The 22,134-nt window shown below is 38.6% G+C and overlaps 1 long non-coding RNA gene and 1 other non-coding gene across 2 annotated transcripts in view; one reads left to right on the top strand and one right to left on the bottom strand.

Annotated features, from left to right (window-relative positions):
* Positions 1-22,134, bottom strand: part of LOC139183632 (uncharacterized) — a 183,155-nt gene that overhangs the window by 2,389 nt on the left and 158,632 nt on the right. The window lies entirely within an intron of this gene.
* On the top strand, positions 13,636-13,706 carry TRNAG-GCC (transfer RNA glycine (anticodon GCC)). Its single transcript has one exon. It is a non-coding gene; the product is annotated as a tRNA-Gly (tRNA).

Below are 22,134 nucleotides of genomic sequence, written 5' to 3'. Positions count from 1 at the left end.
AGTGTTGTCCAGATGTCAACAGTATCATTACATTGCCCAAATTCTCAGGATAAACTTTTCATTATTTTAAAGTTTTACAGCTATATGACATAAACTCAATGGAGCGGGGATGAGGGAGGTAGGGGTAGAGAAAACAGATTTACAATTTTTCCTTCCACTCTTCTGTAAACTGTTTGAAAGTAGGGAAATTCTTATTCATAATTTTCAACATAGTATACAGCAATTAATAGATGCTAAATAAATGCTAGGTGAAGGAATGAAAGAATCATTTAATGAAATGGGAAATGCCCTCTTGTACCACTCAAACTATAGTGAATGCTCTGACCTGACTGAATGTAATTAGCCACCGGGCACGAGAAGGAACAGTCTCTCTGAACCAGTCTTCAAGAACAATTTACGACTCTGCCCTGAAGATTCAAGAGCTGTTTTTTCTAATAGAAGAAACATAAAAGAGATTAACCTTTCTGCTGTGTAACTACAGACCAAGTGGTACAGCTTGCCTTCTATCACTGCCACAGAAGAACAGAGATAATGAAAAACCCTCACCAAGTTTGTTATATGCATTTTTTTAAAGAACCGATTAAATTATCAATAAGACCCTATTAGGTAATCTTTCGTCATCACCAGGATCTCTGTATTATGCTAACAATCAAAGAGAAATCATAGAAACTGCAAATTATAGACAGTTCTCTTTGAACCTATAAAAACTAAAAAAAAGGGGGGGGGGGGCAAGGGGTAAGTAACCTTTGAAAAGTAGCATCCTGACCAAAAAAATATTAAAATATGGTTACTTTCCATATTTTCTGCAGCTTAAGAATAAAATTTTACATCCCTTATTTTGAAATGTTAATTCCTGCCATCTTTAACTGCTGAGGAAACCATATTTTCTATTTTGAGAGTTTGAAGAATTAAAAGGTCATTAAACTTTTGCTAATAGAAAATCTTAATAGCTAAATTTCAAAGAACTAAGGATTCAATTATGATGAATAACCCATGTTCTTATTTTTTACTGTGACAATTTAAGTAATGATTCTGTAAGAGGCAATCTTTCTCAGTCATATCAGTTCAACCAGGAATTATCTTCTTTCCTGTCCAAACTCTGATTGTCTCACAGTTATCAACACACAAATGAAGTAAATATCCTAGTCCTGTTGATGTCATGCTCAGGTTTTCTTGTCAACTGTCATGAGAAATCCTGTCATTAGGCAGGTTTGGTAGATGCCCACTGCCAAGTCCTCTTGCCTCATTAGACCAATTTCATAAGGCTTTCTGAATCTATTTGGTAGAAATGGGATCCAGACATCCACGTCTGAAATTAAATTCTCCCAGCAGTTGCCTCTCAAAGAGCGGTCCATCTCTCTGCTCTCTTTTCATTGGCTGTGGTATGAGTTGACTAGCGTAGGATGAAGATGGACTGCTTGGCTTTTAAACTTGCCATTCTCCAAGGAACATGAATATGGTCTCGGCAATTTGAACCACTGGGAGCAGGATTCAGTCCCTGATCTTGCCTAAGTTCACTGTAAATAGCTTGACAAGGGGGGCAAATGGCTTTCTTCTTGCTAATACATCAATATACACTGTCTAGATCCACTTACAAGTATTTGCTAGCCAGTTCTTTGACTGCCTTTGCAAATCAGTCAAAGGATCTAACCATTTCTCTGTAACAAAACAAATGATTTCTTAGTGCTGACCGACATTTCCACGATAAAAGAGACTTTACAAGCCTGCATTTTGTAAATCAAAACTATGGTAAATACAACATACAGAGCATACTTTCTTTTCAGGGACTAAATAAGCAAGGATTATTTATTCATTTATTTATCCACATATTTACAGTCACATTTTTGTTTGAGGATATGTCAAGTAAGAGATTAGAAGGCAATTTTCACACACAAGCCCCAAAGAAACATGTTGTTATTCTGTGGAAGTTATTTGATTGTTCTTCATAGTCTTTTCCTTTCAATTGGCATTTAGAGAACTAGCCACACAAGCTGCTCCGTACCTTCCTGCATGATACCATTCCTTCCTGTTCTCCTTATCTGTACCTGCAAGGATGCACAGCTTTCTCTTTTTTCTTTCTTGTGGGTTTGTGCAGTTTCTTGATGTTTGTGACAGGCCACGATAGGGGAAGCTTTTATCACCGTGGGGTTTGGAGGCCTCAGTAAATTGAAAATTGCAAATGAAATCCACTGGGCTTGAATTCATCAGCTATTATGTCAGATGACCTTTGGCAGCTGCTGATAAAAATGAGAGAATGTTAGCTCTGATCCAATTTTCAGCACTAACCATTCCTTTTCAAATCCATTCACAGTCAGGCAGCAGACACATGGGAAGTGAAAATGATAGGGTTTCAAGAGAACGGCATTGTGTTGCAGATTAAGATTTTCTCCCCCTATTTCTAGAGGTCGGCCCCCAGGCCTCTGTCTGGTATCTACCTATTGTCCAATCAGTTTCAATATCTGCTTCAGAGGACATGTTAGCCATCCTTACAGATAAGTGCTTACAGGAGAGAATGTTGGACTTAATAGTTTTGCTTAGGAGGCATCAAGGGTCGCAGTGTAGCAATATTGACTGGCACATGTTAGTTTAATCTGACGTTCTAAGGAATGTGACACTAGATTCTTTCAGAGTTGTTGATATCTAGGTGATTTTTTTGTTACCAGCTCTGGTTTTATAAAATTTATTTTTGTACAACTATTTATATTCATGAGTCAGAGATATTCTAAAATGTCTATCATAGCCAAGCAAAGCAGCCTAAGCTTGTCTAAATAATGTACGGATGCCAAAACTATGAAACTGGGAACCAAATGACATGTGCGCTGTTCCTGCAATCCAGTTGAAGGTTAAATGTCATCAACAGTATTTCAGCAGCTGGACTATCCTGAACTAAATGAGTTCTTATAGCTGGTACTGGTTCCCCAATAAATGTAGATTTTTATTTTGCAGGGGGATAAATTAGACTTAGTATTTTCCACACAGGTAGCATAAACAAGCAAAATAACACTATGGATAGTTGAGTCATCAGTATCATTTCCCTACCTATGAAACTTTTAGAGGCCTTCTAAAAGCAAAGAAAATTGAAGTTAATCACTTTTTCCTTCATTTGACTGTAAGTTAATCACTTTTTCCTTCATTTGACTGTTCAGAAATGGGGGGGGAAAGTCTCTCCTTCAATTCTTTGAAAATGCCGAGTTCATTGTGGGAACAGTCTCAAATAAATATGAAGTCAACAAGCATCAAATAATTAAAATCCATGTATCATCATAAGCATTTTCAAGAGAATCTAATAAACTGAAAAATATTTATTTAGGTTTTCTTGGTATGCAGATTTAACTTTTCTATTTGCCCTTGACACTGTTAGTTAACAGTACATTGAAAATAGATGTTTATATGTAAATAGGGTTATAAAAATACTTTTCATGGCATAGCAACTGCTTTCTTCACGCATAAGAACTATAAAGACATTTAGAGACTCCTCCAAATGTAAGTATTTGGGTGGGAAGAAAATGGTTCTATACACTACTTCTAAGAAAAAAAGTAAGTGCATATAGGATGTGTAGTATGCATACAGTATATCTTACTTTTGAAAAGTAATTGGGCTTCCCAGGTGATGCAGTGCTAAGGAATCCGCCTGCAAACGCAGGAGATGCAAGAGACACGGGTTTGATCCCTGAATCAGGAAGATCACCTGGAGTAGGAAGTGGTAGCCTACTCTAGTATTCTTACCTGGGAAATCCCATGGACAGAGGAGCCTGGAGGGCTGCAGTCCATGGGGTGGAGAAGAGTCAGATGTGACTAAGCATGCATAGTTATTTAAAATCAGTATGTTTCCCCCCTGCCTTTTTCTGGTACTCTTAAGCCCTTTTAAGAGCAGACAATAATCTGTTGCCCAATGAGCTTGTATAAATAAAATGCCTAATGATGGTGTCTAAAATATTCCAACCCTCCCCAAAATATGCAAATTAAAGTCAATTATTGTTGAACAATATTTAAAGGAATCAAAGTCACGTTGTAAGCACTTATTGGATCTAAAAACAAGAGGCACCAAATAACCAAAAAAGTATGGATTCAGTATATTCGGGGCTGCCTTTAATTTCTCCAGGTGGTTGATTTTCTACGTTTTTTTTTTTTTTTAAACTAATGAAGACACATTTAGACTCAGATTTAGAAAACTTTGATACATGGTATTTCTGTCCTACATCAGATAAGATCACATCAGATCAGTCGCTCAGTCGTGTCCAACTCTTTGCGACCCCATGAATCGCAGCACGCCAGGCCTTCCTGTCCATCACCAACTCCCGGAGTTCACTCAGACTCATGTCCATCGAGTCAGTGATGCCATCCAGCCATCTCATCCTCTGTTGTCCCCTTCTCCTCTTGCCCTCAATCCCTCCCAGCATCAGTCTTTTCCAATGAGTCAACTCTTTGCATGAGGTGGCCAAAGTACTGGAGTTTCAGCTTTAGCATCATTCCTTCCAAAGAAATCCCAGGGCTGATCTCCTTCAGAATGGACTGGTTGGATCGCCTTGCAGTCCAAGGGACTCTCAAGAGGCTTCTCCAACACCACAGTTCAAAAGCATCAATTCTTCGGTGCTCAGCCTTCTTCACAGTCCAACTCTAACATCCATACATGACCACAGGAAAAACCATAGCCTTGACTAGATGAACCTTTGTTGGCAAAGTAATGTCTCTGCTTTTGAATATGCTATCTAGGTTGGTCATAACTTTCCCTCCAAGGAGTAAGTGTATTTTAATTTCATGGCTGCAGTCACTATCTGCAATGATTTTGGAGCCCAGAAAAATAGTCTGACACTGTTTCCCCATCTATTTCCCATGAAGTGATGGGACCGGATGCCATGATCTTCGTTTTCTGAATGTTGAGCTTTAAGCCAACTTTTTCATTCTCCTCTTTTACTTTCATCAAGAGGCTTTTTAGTTCCTCTTCACTTTCTGCCATAAGGGTGGTGTCATCTGCATATCTGAGGTTATTGGTATTTCTCCCAGCAATCTTGATTCCAGCTTGTGTTTCTTCCAGTCCAGCGTTTCTCATGATGTACTCTGCATATAAGTTAAATAAACAGGGTGACAATATACAGCCTTGACGTACTCCTTTTCCTATTTGGAACCAGTCTGTTGTCCTACATACCTCTGTCCATTTGGATCTCAAATGATGCCCTGGCTGGCTCTGTAAAAACATCACCCGGTTGTTTGGCTGAACCACCCTTCTGACAGTGTGGACAGCAATTCTTACCAAAAGGCTGAAGTCTTTACCTTCAGAAATTTATCAGTGACTAAGGCCACACATGGCTCAATTCATCCATCGCATACAGCAGGACTTGTTTCTCTGATTATAGTTTCCTCAAACTTCTACCTGCCTTTAGGTTTTGCCATGGGTACTAGCACTATTTCTAAAGAAGCAAATGGCAATAGTGAGCATGTTCTTAGGGAACTGCAAAAGTGCCAGGCCCAAGCCATTCAGCTTGGACCCACTCAGCTAACAGGTCCCTGCCAGAAGAAACAGCGGCAACACACTTGGCTAGACCCGAGCCTGGCTTTCAGCCACTATGATCTGCATACTCAGATAGATAGAGCAATTAGATAGGCCTGTTAGGTTTTATGTCTTCATTATTGATTTATAGTATGAACTCAGCATGACAATTGAACCAGAGCAGCCAATAAAACAACTAAATCATTGAGCTTTACATAGGCACATATTTCCAATTTATATTTGGGGAGGAAATACATGGATGTACCATTATTTCTGGTATTTTGTCCAAGGACTTGAACAGAGATTTGGGTAATTCATTATTCCCACTTCCTAATCTTTCATTGCTGTTCCTTCTATAGAAACACTATCCAATAGAACTTTCCATTATGATGGATATGTTGTACTCTATCTTGTTCAGTATGGTAGCCACTAGCCACATGTGGCCATTAAACATTCAAAATGTGATTAGTTGGACTGAGGAAGAATTAAAATTTTAAATTATTTTATTTTATTTTCATTGGAATTTAAACAGCCACATATAGCTAGTGACTACTGTATTGGACAGTGCAGCAGCTTTATAGTGTACTAAATTTGTCCTCCCTCCACCAATAGCTTTTTCACCTTTTCAAGACTGTTTGAAAGCTATGCCTTTGATAAAGTCTTTATTGACTCCCCCATCTCAACATTCCCTAACTCTTCCTGAATATATTTCATTTTGTATCTTTGATCATTTTCTGCCATTTATTACACTTACCTGTTCTACAATGCTACAAACTGCTTGAGGACAAGGACTGTATCGACCCAGTGACGTGCTCAAATATTTGAGAAATTAAACTGAGTTGTAGGCGTTATAGGGTGAGAGGATATAATTGTTTTAATACACGCTAATTAAGAGAAGAAATGACACTTTGTCATCCTTCTTTTCATGCACTCTTTAAATTTACAAAAGGGCCTATTATTTCCCTCTCCTGATCTATTAGGTAGAAGTATAAAACAAAAGTATTACATTTGTTCTTTTGAAGGCAGTAAACTTGGGGATACTTCTTCCTCTCTTTATAAATGATAACAATGCTATACATGTAGAAAAAACTCAGTACATACTTCTTGAGTCAATTAGTAAATGAAAGAGAATTATTAGCCAACTTTCAAGTGTATTTGAAGTCCCTGAATCAAGGAGATGTACTTACATTGGCTTCTAATTTTAGAAAAATTCTTTCTAAATATTCATGTAAATAAACTCTAAGAGCTGTCCTATACAGTAGTTATACAACTCTATGTATTTGATAGAGCTCAGAACTATACACTTGAGGGTGAAAGCTGTCCTATACAGTAGTTATACAACTCTATGTATTTGATAGAGCTCAGAACTATACACTTGAGGGTGAATTTTATTACAGTGTATTAGTTTTTTTAAAAGTGAGGGAAAATACCATGTATTTTAGTGTATGCTCATAATTTTAAAGTAGCTGCTTAGCATTTTAGTGCTAAATTATATTTATATAATACTAATTTTATTCAGTTGTGTGCTCCTGTGATGCCATATGACATCTAGGTGACTTTTGGGGAATAGTGAAGAAATCTGAGACAGTTGTAGAAACTAAATTCTTCCACTTACTAATTAGGAATACTACTACTAATTGCCACATTATATTATAGTAGCTTATGATTACTGAACATATGCTACATGCCAGACACCATTCTCAGGCATCTATTTAGGATAACTCATTTAATCTCTTGCAACCCCATAAAGTTAGTATTATTATCCCCACTTTAAAGATGAGGGAAGTAACATACAGGAGGATTCAGTGCCTTGGCAAAGGGCACACGGCAGTTAAAGTGGCACTTGGCCACAGTAGATTCTCCATTATTTTGGGTCCATGTGAATATTAGCAGGTAGGGTCAGGGGATAGGTTTTAGCAGCACACACTGGCTCTATTGGCTCTTACAATTTTACAACAGCTCTGACCTTGTATTTTCTTTAATAAAAGAAAGATTATTTTTTAGGCATTTCATGGAGAATGCTGCAATGAGGGCTGAATGAGATATTAATATGAAAATACAATTATCTGTTTACTAGCTGTGCTTGTTAGCTGTGTTTAGTGTTTAAAATTACAGTTCATGTGCCTTTTTGTGTTTGCATGAAAGCCATATATACCTCATTTCTGATAGATGTCCTCCTCACTCCCAAGTTCATAGTTAATTAGTCATGACCGCCCTTGAAGAAATCCAGGGAAAGGAACAATAAAGATTTCAGTCTTTTGACATCTAATTATACAGCAGGGCCCTTTAACTGTTTTTCCTTTGTGAAAAATCTGGGGAAAAGGAACAGGAAGAACAGAGGAGAAAGGAAGGGATGTGAGGTTGAAAGGAAAGTAGGAGAATCCCCCAGAGCTCACTGTGAAAAAATCAATTAATTCAACCAAGATGAGACTTTCTAGCACTTTCCTCTGCCCTCTGCCATTCACCTCAGCTGGGTAGTGTCAGATTCCCAAAATGCTGGACACTGAAAGGATTCTAGAGTAAAATGTTTAAAAAAACAGTTAATATCAGAACACGAATTGTTTCTCATTCCCAGAAATATATACATGGACTATATGAGGGATGGAGGGTGTTAATGAGGTTAAGTTGTTCTACTTAGTGTTATTTTAGACATTTTATTGCTAATCATTGTGAAAATGTCCCTATCAGTCAGTTCAGTTGCTCAGTCGTGTCTGACTCTTTGCAACCCCATGGACTGCAGCATGCCAGGCCTCCCTGTCCATCACCAACTCCTGGAGTTTACTCAAACTCATGTCCATTGAGTCAATGATGCCATCCAACCATCTCATCCTCTGTCGTCCCCTTCTCACCTACCTTCACCCTTTCCCAGCATCAGGATCTTTTCAAATGAGTCAGTTCTTCGCATCAGGTGGCCAAAGGATTGGAGCTTCAACATCAGTCCTTCCATTGAATATTCAGGACTGATTTCCTTTAGGATAGACTGGTTGGATCTCCTTGCAGTCCAAGGGGCTCTCAAGAGTCTTCTCCAAGACCACAGTTCAAAAGCATCAATTCTTTTGCACTTAGCTTTCTTTATAGTCCAACTCTCACATCCATACATGACTACTGGAAAGACCATAGCTTTGACTAGACGGACCTTTGTTAGCAACGTAATGTCTCTGCTTTTTAATAAGCTGTCTAGGTTGGTCGTAACTTTTCTTCCAAGGAGCAAGCATCTTAATTTCATGGCTGCAGTCACCATCTGCAGTGATTTGGGAGCCCAAAAAAATAGTCTGTCACTGTTTCCCCATCTATTTGCCATAAAGTGATGGGACCAGATGCCATGATCTTAGTTTTCCAAATGTTGAGTTTTAAGCCAACTTTTTCACCCTCCTCTTTCACTTTTATCAACAGGCTCTTTAGTTCTTCGCTTTCTGTCATAAGGGTGGTGTCATTGACATAGCTGAGGTTATTGGTATGTCTCCCTGCAATCTTGATTCCAGCTTGTGCTTTATCCAGCCCAGCGTTTCTCATGATGTACTAAGTATGTAAGTTAAATAAGCGGGGTAACAATATACACCCTTGATGTACTCCTTTCCTAATATGGAACAAGTTTGTTGTTCCATGTCCAGTTCTAACTGTTGCTTCTTGACCTGAATACAGATTCTTAAGAGGCAGGTCAGGTAGTCTGGTATTCCCATCTCTTAAAGAATTTTCCACAGTTTGTTGTGATCCACGTAGTCAAAGGCTTTGGCATAGTCAATTAAGCAGAAGTAGATGTTTTTCTGGAACTCTTTTGCTTTTTCTTAGCCTACAAATACACAAAACTATGTCCAAAAGATTTACAACTACAGACCAAACTTTACTAATCAATACCTTCCATCAACATATTGTACTAATTTCCTTTTTGTGAAATCAATCATTCATTCAGATAAATAAGAAATAGTGGCATTAAGAAGTTCAGGTTAAGTGGAGACCTTAAATAAATAAATATAAAATACTATACTTCTTCAAACTTCTTGTGAAAACAGCCTCCTGAGAATATACATTTTTTTAAGTAAGGTTAGAGAGAAGTTTTCAGAGTCAGAAGGAAATTGTTTCAGTCTATCTGGCCAATGAATATTAAGTACCACCGAAGTCTAAGGCTACCGCTGGCCATTCCTTTTGATGGTGAACAACAATAATAATGGTCATAGCTTCTATTCCTTTTTTCCCATCTGCATACATAAGGAAAGGTAAATAACTGTAGCTGCTACAATCAGTAAACCCCCAAATCCAAGTTCTTAAAAATATCTGCTAGATATCAGGAGAATCTGATATGGGTCAGGTGGCTCTTCTTTACAGTTTTCCTCTTCTTTGCAGTTTTCCTCTAAGAAAACACTTTCCTTCCATTCTGCAACTCTGCAATCTCCGAGTCTCTCTAGTAGTGATGGTGGAGTAGAAAGGATTCCTTCCTTCCTCAACCTGTAAATGACATAACACTTCCCTTTACATCCCACTGGTGAGATTTAATCACACTACTTTACCTAGGTCTTGAGGAGCTGAGAAATAAAGTTTAGCTCCATGCCAAAGAAAATGAAATGGATGGTGAACCCATATGTTATAATCTGCCACAGCCGGACACTTTACATTTGTTGTATGTGATTAATATATTACATGTTACATATATTAACTTTAATGTTTATAAGAACCCTGGAAAGTATATGATATTAATCTCACTTCACAGAAGGGAAGCCAGAGATGCTTTATATAAGTTGCTTTATATAAGATGCTTATATAAGTTTAAATAAATTGCTAAAGACACATCGTGAATTGTGGGACCAAGATACAAACACAGTCTGTCTTCAATGGATTTAAAAAATAGTATTTTATAAATGACATGCAAAAATATATATGAATGGCCAAAGGATATAGAAGGCAATGGCACCCCTCCAGTACTCTTGCCTGGAAAATCCCATGGACAGAGGAGCCTGGTAGGCTGCAGTCCATGGGGTCACTAAGAGTTAGACACGACTGAGCGACTTCACTTTCACTTTTCACTTTCATGCATTGGAGAAGGAAATGGCAACCCACTCCAGTATTCTTGCCTGGAGAATCTCAGGGATGGGGGAGCCTGGTGGGCTGCCATCTATGGGGTCGCACAGGGTCGGACACGACTGAAGCGACTTAGCAGCAGCAGCAAAGGATATAGAAAGAAACAAGAGCTAGTAACTAAATTATGAGAAATGGTCAGGCTCAAAAATAGAGAACTATTCTAAGCTATCAGAACATTAGTGGAGAGAGAGTACTATCACATAATAAAATGGAAACTATCATGTGCTACCTAATAGTAATTTCAATCATATAGAAAGCAATGTAAAGACTGTAGATGCAGAATAAAGTGGTTTTAAAAGACCAGATCCTGACAAATTGGTCAGAGTAATATTAGGGGATAGTGGGTGCAGGTGGGGGAAGGGTCAGGACAGAAGGATGAAATGTTTCATAGTGCTTATATTTCTCGCCATTTGCAGAAATCCATTTTCAATTGATCGGCCAATTCAGACATGCCTCTTTTAGCCGAAAAGGGAGACTCTAACCACCTCTCACCTCTCATTAAGATACCATGTCAGCAATACAGACATAAAACGTATTTAAAGACAAGTCATTGCTCATATTTCCTGTATTAAGAACAAACTTTCATGAAAATCAATTGATAACAAGACTTGAATCTTTAAGTAAATTTTGAGAGATTCCATTAGAGTCTAAAAATCTATAGATAGTAAAAGAAATTCTGAAATAAGATAGTGACTAAAGCCAATTTAGACCAGCACAGGACTAGAAGAATATAGCAAAAGCAAAATAAAAGCAAAAAACATAGGAAAAAAAGATCTCTATAACCTGGAAAAAAGAATATTTTAATATGGAAAATATTTCCCTGATCTTTTACTTAAAGGCCCGTTTCACTAAATCCAAATAGTCGGTTTGCCCTGCTAACTAATGCCATCGCCTTCTCCACAACTAAAGACATAAGAGTTGTCAAAAACAGTTAGCGACAGCTATTTTGTAATATGGCCAGTTATTAAAGCATTTTAATGCAAATTTCTCAGGTGTAGTGTACACAGTACCTCTTCTGAGATACAGGAATAGATATTCTATAAATGAAGATTTTGTGCTGGGTGAAACAAATCATGAAAAGATTTACAGTAAAATTTAGCAAAACCTTTACTACTAGTACTTACTATGGATCTGAGATGGGAAGAGGGATATACAATATTGAGTGTTTCACCAGTGCACCCTTTTATTTTGCCATGAAGCATATGGTGGCGCTAGTGGTAAAGAACCCACCTGCCAATGCAGGAATGTAAGCGAGATGGGTTCAATCCCTGGGTTGGGAAGATCCCCTCATAAGGGAATGGCAACCCCATTCCAGTATTCTTGCCTGGAGAATCCCATGGCTAGAGAAGCCTGGTGGGCTACAGTCCATGGGGTCACAAAGGGTTGGACATGACTGAAGTGACTTAGTACATACTGAGGGACGAATGTCTTTTGGATCATTCTTTGGAAGTACTGATTTGGCACCACTCCTCTCCATCAACAGAGGCCTTTGTTTTCAGTTGTCAAAAAGGGGATAATGCAGTTAGGAGTTGTAAAAAGCAGTTGGGAAAGAGGGGATAATGGTTAGGAGTATGGACTCTGGAGTCAGACTGCCAGCGTTCAAACTCTGACTTGCTGTAGGCTCTTGGGCAAGTTACTTGAGCTCTCCTTTTTCTTTATTTCTAGGATGGGCATGAGAGTAGTAACTAGCTGAGAGAAAGTTACAAGTGTTAAATAACTGGACACATTTAAAGTAGCTGGAACAGTTTCTAGCATACATAGTATGCTAGTACATACTACATACATACATAGTACATAGCATACTCCCAATATTAGCTCTTGGCTACTAAGGCAAGGAACAGTTGCTCCAAATAAATATCTTTACTAGGACAGCTCCAAATCTAGTTTGGGTTATGCTATGTATGTGTGTGTGCATTAGTCGTTCAGTTGTGTCTGACTCTTTGCAACACCAGGGACTGTAGCCCACCAGGTTCCTCTGTCCATGGGGATTCTCCTGGCAAGAACACTGAAGGGGGTTGCCATTCCCTTCTCCAGGAGATCTTCCCAACCCAGGGATCAAACCTGGGTCTTCAGCATGGCAGGCAGATTCTTTACCATCTAAGCCACCAGGGAAACCCAGGTTATGCTATACAGAACATCTTTATTTTGTAGGGAGGTTTTTTTTCCTAAGACTACTTCTAAAAATCATATTTTGAAATTTAAAACTTGTTATTATACTCAGGAAAAATTTTTTATTTTTCCCCCTAGATTAAAAACATGACCATTTAAACCTTCATTTCTTTCACTTAAGACCCTAATTTTCAGTAGGTTGCAGTGATATATTATTAGATGAGGATATTTTCATCTTTGTTTTACTATCAGGACTCCAAAGATGACCAGATCCTTCTACTAAGGAATAGCTCTTAAATTCTGCATCTGTGAGTAACCAGATAACTAACACTTGATTAGCACTTCATCACTGACAGTATGTTTTCATATACATTAGAGCACTTATAGTTCTTCCTGAACCATTTTTCTTTAACCCAGGCTGTCTCCTTGCCCCTACCTGTAGTTTCAGCCATATGTATATTCACCTCCAAGCAGGAAGTATGAATTATTTATTACTCGTAAATCCATTTCACTTAAGAAAGATTTCAGACAAATAACAAAAGATTGACTCAGGATCAACATTAGCTCTATTCTTATCACCTGCCTCCCCAGCAAGTGTCCAGCTGCTCAGATACCCAGTAACTGGCTCTGATTCCATTATTCCAGCTCTCTCCTACAGAGCTCACATACTACCATCACCTGGAGCCTGTCTTGGCCCCAAAGGCCCTTTATTCCAACTCCCAGATTCCAGATAACCAGGTCTCCTATATCACAGTCTGTTCTGAGGAACAGAGAATTCTTGTGGGAAATCCATCCAAAAGTTTCTCAGTTTTCTTTTTAATTTTGCAATCAAAAAACCAATGGAACCTGTCCAATAAATCCTACTAATGAAGTAATGGATTGTCAAGCACAACTGGCCAGAGTGCCTCCTATGTCTTTGAAGCTGATGTCCAGATTACTTAACAACCTAAAGAATGTAGGTGTAAGCATTGGTGGTTCAGTGGTAGAATTCTCACCTGCCACTCGGGAGGCCTGGGTTCAATTCCCAGCCAATGCAAGAGCACTGCTACTGGGTTTCCATGCTCGCTCCGATGGTAAAGAATTGCCTGCAAAGTGGGAGACCTGGGTTCAATCCCTGGGTTGGGAAGATCCCCTGGAGGAAGGCATGGCAACCCACTCCAGTAATCTTGCCTGAAGAATCCCCATGAACTGAGGAGCCTGTCAGGCTATAGTACATGGAGTCCCAAAAAGCCAGACATGACTGAGCGACTAAGCACAGCATGAAGAATGTAGATATGCTCAGACTGAGGAAAAAGAGAAAAGCAGGAACCCAAAACTAGTGTTTCACATCTGAATGGTATGTACTCATGGATTTTTTTTGGACTGATTTATTCAGATTTTTCCATTAAAGAATTCCAAAATACAGCTTAATTTTTCTGATATTTACCTGCTCCTTTAGCTTCCCTAAATAATGCTGCCCCAATTTGGGGTTACATTTTTATTGTGGTAAAATCTATGTAACATTAAATTTTTTAATGTACAATGCATTGGTTTTAATTACATTCACAAAGTTGTGTGGCCAGCACCACTATGAATTTATAAAACTTTTTCATCACCCAAATAGAAACCCTGTACTCATTTTAAGCAGTAACTCCCCATTCTTCTTCCACCCAGCCACTGATAACTTCTGTTCTACTTTTTGTCTCTGTCAATTTGTCTGTTCTAGATATTTCATGTAGGTGGAATCCTACGGTATTTGTCCTTTTATGTCTGGTATATTTCACTTGTTCTCAAGGTTCATCATTGTTGTAGCATGTATCAGAATTTCAATCTTGTTATGGCTAAATAATATTGTATTTATATACCACAATTTATTTATTTATTTGGGTTGTTTCAACCTTTTGGCTAATGTGAATAATTCTACAGTCTGTACAAGTATCTGTTTGAATTCCTGTTTTCAATTATTTGGGGGTATATACCTAGATATCCAGGAGTTTAATTGCTGGGTCACGTAGTTATTCTATTTTTAGCTTTTAAAGGAGCCTCCAAACTAGCTTACATAGCCACTATATGTTCCCACTAGCAATGTATAAGAGTTCAAATTTCTCCACATTCTCAGCAGTAATTATTATTTTGTTTTTGTTAATTTATTATATCCATCCTAGTAGGTGTGAAATGGTATCTTCTTGTGGTTTTTATTTGCACTTGCCTATTGGCTGATAATGTTAAGCTTCCTTTATGAGCTTGTTGATAATTTGTATATCTTCTTCAGAGAAATGCCTATTTAATTTCTTTGCCTATTTTTTAATTGGGTTGTCTTTTTATTATTGCATTTTAGGAGTTCTTCATATTTTCTGGATATTAAACCTTACCAGATAAATGACTGTAAATAACATTTCCCATTCTGTAGGCTGCTTTTTTAAAATAATATCTTTTGATTCAAAAAACTTTTTCATTTTAATGAAGTCAAATTTATCTATTTTTTTCTTTTGTTGCTTGTGTGTTCTGTGTCGCTGATCCACTTTGAGTTAATTTTTATATATAGTATGAGGTAGGAATCCAACTTCATTGTTTTGCATAGGGAAATCTAGTTGGCTCATTATCTTGAGGAAACTATTCTTTCTCCTCTGAATGGACCTAGCACACTTGTCAAAAATCAACTGACCACAGATGTTTACTTCTGGACTGTCAATCCTATTCTATATGCTTATATATCTATCCTAATGGATCATGGAATAAGGAAGAGAGTTCCAGAAAAACATCTATTTCTGCTTTATTGACTATGCCAAAGCCTTTGACTGTGTGGATCACAATAAACTGTGGAAAATTCTTCAAGAGATGGGAATACCAGACCACCTGACCTGCCTCTTGAGAAACCTATATCCAGGTCAGGAAGCAACAGTTAAAAGTGGACATGGAACAACAGACTGGTTCCATTTAACTTATATGCAAAGTACATCATGAGGAATGCTGGGCTGGAAGAAGCACAAGCTGGAATCAAGATTGCTGGGAGAAATATCAATAACCTCAGATATGCAGATAACATCACCCTTATGGCAGAAAGTGAAGAGGAACTAAAAAGCCTCTTGATGAAAGTGAAAGAGGACAGTGAAAAGGTTGGCTTAAAGCTCAACTCAGAAAACAAAGATCATGGCATCTGGTCTCATCACTTCATGGGAAATAGATGGGGAAACAGTGGAAACAGTGTCAGACTTTATTTTTTGGGCTCCAAAATCACTGCAGATGGTGATTGCAGCAATGAAATTAAAAGATGCTTACTCCTTGGAGGGAAAGTTATGACCAACCTAGATAGCATATTCAAAAGCAGAGACATTACTTTGCCAACAAAGGTTCGTCTAGTCAAGGTTGTGGTTTTTCCAGTAGTCATGTATGGATGTGAAAGTTGGACTGTGAAGAAGGCTGAGCGCTGAAGAATTGATGCTTTTGAACTGTGGTGTTGGAGAAGCCTCTTGAGAGTCCCTTGGACTGCAAGGAGATCCAACCAGTCCATTCTGAAGGACATCAGCCCTGGGTATTCTTTGGAAGAAATGATGCTAAAGCTGAGACTCCAGTACTTTGGCCACCTCACGAGAAGATTGGAAAAGACTGATGCTGGGAGGGATTGGGGGCAGGAGGAGAAGGGGACGACAGAGGATGAGATGGCTGGATGGCATCACCGACTCGATGGACCTGAGTCTAAGTGAACTCCGGGAGTTGGTGATGGACAGGGAGGCCTGGTGTGCTGCAATTCATGGGGTCGCAAAGAGTCGGACATGACTGAGCGACTGAACTGAATGTATCACACTGTTTTATTTTTGCAGTTTTGTACTAAGTTTTCAAAATAAATGGAAGTCCTCCAACTTTGTTTTTGTTCTTCGAGATTACTCTAGCTATTATGGGTCCTTTACAATTCCATATGAATTTGAGGGTTGGCTTTTCCATTTCTGGAAAAAAAAAATGAACTTGGAATTTTTATAGGAATTATACTAAATTTCTAAATAGCTCTGAATAATATTGACATCTCAAAAACTGAGTTTTCAGGCTTAAGCACTTGAGCAATATGTAGGGTTTAGTAAGTTTAGGAATATCACATACTAGAGTCCATATAATTTTTATTCTTAAAGATTCAATCTGCACTAGCATATTAAATACTCAGAGAAATTCTGTAAGATATAAGTTTTCAAAATGTGGTTTAATTCTGCATTTCCAAATCCACTGACCCCAAAATCCTTTTTCATCTAACAGCTATGCTATACTATTGAGCTCTGGAGTCAAAGGGCCCAGTTCAAATTCCAGCTCAACTGCCTACCGATGACATTTATCTAATCCTCACATCCCTTATCCATAAGATGGAAATAATAACTAATATTATGCAAAGACTTGTAAGCACTGGATGATAAAATGCATAGAAATCATATACTAAGTACTAAACAAATTTAGCTAAAACTGTTGTTAACAGTTCTCAAAATGAGAGTTTATAGAACATAATTTGAAAATGGAATCATAATTATTCAATAACAGCATAGAATGCATACACAAATAATTGCTGCAGGTCTATTATATACCAGTGGTAATGTAAAACTTATTGGAAGGTTTTCAAGTAGCACATATTTGTGAGAAGGTTTGCAATCCTGGCAAAGTGTGGCATTTTCATTCAGGGATGAAGGACCATGTAGTGTCATACCATTGCTGAGATTTGCTGATGTCTCTATCAGTTCAGTTCAGTTCAGTTCAGTCGCTCAGTCATGTCTGACTCTTTGCAACCCCATGAATTGCAGCACGCCAGGCCTCCCTGTCCATCACCAACTCCCGGAGTTCACCCAGACTCACGTCCATCGAGTCAGTGATGCCATCCAGCCATCTCATCCTCTGTCGTCCTCTTCTCCTCCTCCCCCAATCCCTCCCAGCATCAGAGTCTTTTCCAATGAGTCAACTCTTCGCATGAGGTGGCCAAAGTACTGGAGTCTCAGCTTTAGCATCATTCCTTCCAAAGAAATCCCAGGGCTGATCTCCTTCAGAATGGACTGGTTGGATCTCCTTGCAGTCCAAGGGACTCTCAAGAGTCTTCTCCAACACCACAGTTCAAAAGCATCAATTCTTCAGCACTCAGCCTTCTTCACAGTCCAACTCTAACATCCATACATGACCACAGGAAAAACCATAGCCTTGACTAGATGAACCTTTGTTGGCAAAGTAATGTCTCTGCTTTTGAATATGTTATCTAGGTTGGTCATAACTTTCCTTCCAAGGAGTAAACGTCTTTTAATTTCATGGCTGCAGTCACCATCTGCAGTGATTTTGGAGCCCAAAAAATAAAGTCTGACACTGTTTCCACTGTTTCCCCATCTATTTCCCATGAAGTGGTGGGACCAGATGCCATGGTCTTTGTTTTCTGAATGTTGAGCTTTAAGCCAACTTTTTTACTCTCCTCTTTCACTTTCATCAAGAGGCTTTTTAGTTCCTCTTCACTTTCTGCCATAAGGGTGGTGTCATCTGTATATGTGAGGTTATTGATATTTCTTCCGGCAATCTTGATTCCAGCTTGTGCTTTTTCCAGTCCAGCATTTCTCATGATGTACTCTGCATATAAGTTAAATAAGCAGGGTGACAATATACAGCCTCGACGTACTCTTTTTTCTATTTGTAACCAGTCTGTTGTTCCATGTCCAGTTCTAACTGTTGCTTCCTGACCTGCATACAGATTTCTCAAGAGGCAGATCAGGTGGTCTGGTATTCCCATCTCTTTCAGATGTCTCTATAGATGTTTGCAAACACAGAGATTGTCCATGAAAGGATAAAGGTAAAGCTGGTGCTCAGAGGCAGATAAAGAAAGGGCAAATGAGAAGGGAGTACTAACTCATGCCACTTCTCTTATTCCAATCAGTAATATCTGTCTTCCCATTAATATAACCCCATTTCTCAAATACAAACAAAAAGATACTCTTCATAGTGGCTACTTTTCCCAAAAAAAAGATGAATCATGTTCTTTTACTTTGAAACAGAAAGTGGTAGAATTAAGAGAAAATACTACCAGCTGTTTTTCTTTTAAAATGGAAGGTTTGTTGAAATCATACTCTGTAAAAGAAGATGTGTGTGTGCTTAGTCATTAAATCATGTCTGACTCTTTGTGACTCCTTGGACTAAAGCCTGCCAGGCTGCTTCTGTCCATGGGATTTTCCAGGCAAGAATAATGGAGTGGGTTGCCATTTCCTTCTCCAGGGGATCTTCTTAACTCAAGGACTGAACCCGTGTGTGTCTCCTGCATTGCAGACAGATTCATTACCCACTGAGCCATTTGGGAAGCCCCATAAAAGAAGATAATACAGAGTAAATACAGCAGACTTTATTTAGATTGATGTATTAGAAAATTCATAGGGAGACAATAAACAACTAATATTGCCATTGTCTATATATTTGTAGAGCTATTTTTCTATACAGCAAAGTATAGCCAAGCTATTGAAAATCCTAAAGATGATGCTGTTAAAGTGTTGCACTCAATATGTCAGCAAACTTTGAAAATGCAGCAGTGGCCAAAGGACTAGAAAAGGTCAGTTTTCATTCCAATTCCAAAGAAAGGCAATGTCAAGGAATGTTCAAACTACCACACAACTGCACTCATTTCACTTGCTTAATAAGGTAATCCTCAAAATCCTTCAGCTAGGCTTCAGCAGTATGTGAACTGAGAACTTTCAGATGTACAAGCTGTATTTAGAAAAGGCAGAGGAACCAGAGATCAAATTGCCAACATCCATTGGGTCAGAAAAAAGCAAGAGGATTTCAGAAAAACATCTACTGCTTCACTGACTACACTAAAGCCTTTGATTGTGTTCAGTTCAGTCAGTTCAGTTGCTTAGTTGTGTCCGACTCTTTGCGACCCCATGAATTGCAGCATACCAGGCCTCCCTGTCCGTCATCATCTCCCGGAGTTCACTCAAACTCACGTCCATCAAGTCAGTGATGCCATCCAGCCATCTCATCCTCTGTCGTCCCCTTCTCCTCCTGCCCCCAATCCCTCCCAGCATCAGAGTCTTTTCCAATGAGTCAACTCTTCGCATGAGGTGGCCAAAGTACTGGAGTTTCAGCGTTAGCATCATTCCTTCCAAAGAAATCCGAGGGCTGATCTCTCTCCTTCAGAATGGACTGGCTGGATCTCCTTGCAGTCCAAGGGACTCTCAAGAGTCTTCTCCACCACCACAGTTCAAAAGCATCAATTCTGTGTGGATCACAACAAACTGGAAAATTCTTAAAGAGATGGGAATACCAGACCACCTTTTCTGTCTCCTGAGAAACTTGTACATAGGTCAAGAAACAATAGTTAGAACTGAACAAGGAATAACAGACTGGTTCAAAATTAGGAAAGGAGTATGTGAAGGCTGTATTTGTCTCCCTGATTATTTAACTTATGTGCAGAGTACATCATGTGAAACGTTGAGCTGGATGAATCACAAACTGGAATCAAGACTGCTGGGAGAAATAACAACAACCTCAGTTATGTGAGATACTACTCTAATGGCAGAAAGTGAAGAGGGCCTCTTGATGAGGGTGAAAGAGGAGAGTGAAAAAGCTGGCTTAAAACTCAACATTCAGAAAACTAAGATCATGGCATCCAGTCCCAACACTTCATGGCAAATAGATGAGGAAAAAGTAGAAACACTGACAGATTTTATTTTCTTGGGCTCCAAAATTACTGCAGAGAGTAACTGAAGACATGAAATTAAAAGATGCTTACTCCTTGGAAGGAAAGCTGTGACAAACCTAGACAGTGTATTAAAAAGTCAAGACATCACTTTGCTGACAAACGTCTGTCTAGTCAAAGCTATAGTTTTTCCAGTAGTCATGTACAACTGTGCGAGTTGAACCATAAAGAAGGCTGAGTGTTGAAGAATTGATGCTTTTGAATTGTAGTGCTGGAGAAGACCCTTGAAAATCCCTTGGACTGCAAGATCAAACCAGTTAATCCTAAAGGTTATCAACCTTAAATCATTGGAAGGATATCATTGGAAGGACTGATGCTAAAGCTGAAGCTCCAGTACTTTGGCCACCTGATGCAAGGAGATGACTCACTGGAGAAGACCATGATGCTGGGGAAGACTGAGGGCAGGAGGAAAAGGAGGCAGCAGAGGATCAGATGGTTGGATGCCATCACAGACTCAATGGACATGGGTTTGAGCAAACTCCAGATGATAGTGAAGGACAGGAAAGCCTGATGTGCTGTAGTCCATGGGGTTGCAAAGAGACAGACATGACTTAGCAAATGAACAACAACAAAGTATATTACATAATATCGAAGAAATTTTATTACCTAAATATCACTTTGGTGTTGTAATAATTTCATCACATTAACACAAGAGAAAATGGAAGTTTTATTAATATTAATGTATAGTTGTGAAACAAATAGACTAAACTCTAACAGCTGAATAGCTGTTTCTGTTTTGCAATAAAAATAAATAAATATGTTTTCTACAGGGTACCTTGTCCCACGCTTTTCTATGATTAAGCTGCCTCTTCAATGCATTAGTCACTCAATTTATAGGATACCATTTATGGCTTATCAAGAAATATTAGTTTGCCTAATGCATTATTCCTTGTAAAAATGTTTATCCTTCCTGAATATGATGATGAGCAGTTGATTTATTTGTTCATGTCTCTTTAAGGATGATTTATCAATGTCAATGATACTTAAGAGTTCTGAGAGCAATTAATGTTGCTTCAAGAAAAGTTAATATGGCAGCTCCACTGAAGGTAGCCAGGGAAAACAATACTTCTTGAATGGTTAATTTAAGATCATGGACTTTCTGACTGAAACTCTAAAAAATCAACCTCAAGAGTTCATTGTATTTTTGTGGGCAAGTTGGAGAAAGAATAGGGGGTACCCACAAAAAAATATTTCTCTAGTTCAAATGTTACATTTATACAAACAGAGCCAAGATAATCAATGTAAACCTGACCTCTTTGCTTTTCCTTTTGCAGCATGCAATAGTTTAATGTTTTATTTTGATATTACAGAAATTTTAAAGTAAAAGAATTATTTGTTGTACAAATTAAAATATCTGAATTGAACTATAGCATGTTTCTGACTCCATCAAAATCCAAGATCCATTCAAGCTGCTATCTTCTGATAATCTCTCTGATCAGATAAATCTCAAAACTCTACTCTTGCAAGGTAGCTGCAGAAGTCAACTCTTTCAGCAGGATTTGTCTTGCTGCCCAACCCTGGTGATGTAAGGGAGGTGAAATGCAGTTGGTAGGTAAAGAAGCCTCTCCTAGTGGGAGGGGTTGGGAAGTATAAAATGGTGCTGGTGCCAGGTACAACCTCACTTAATCAGAAGTCGGAATCTGAGGGTTGAGACAAGAGAGTGGAGAAAAAATGACATGAGCTCATCTCTGTTCATGAAAACACCAAAATCACACACCTTGACATGGCCCTGCTCACCAGAGACACAAGACCCAGATCCACATGCCAGTGGGCAGGAACCAGTTCCTCC

This window comes from Bos indicus, chromosome 1 (genome assembly GCF_029378745.1).
Source record: "Bos indicus isolate NIAB-ARS_2022 breed Sahiwal x Tharparkar chromosome 1, NIAB-ARS_B.indTharparkar_mat_pri_1.0, whole genome shotgun sequence".
NCBI classification, from domain to species: domain Eukaryota; kingdom Metazoa; phylum Chordata; class Mammalia; order Artiodactyla; family Bovidae; genus Bos; species Bos indicus.
This window is presented reverse-complemented; position numbering and strand designations above follow the sequence as displayed.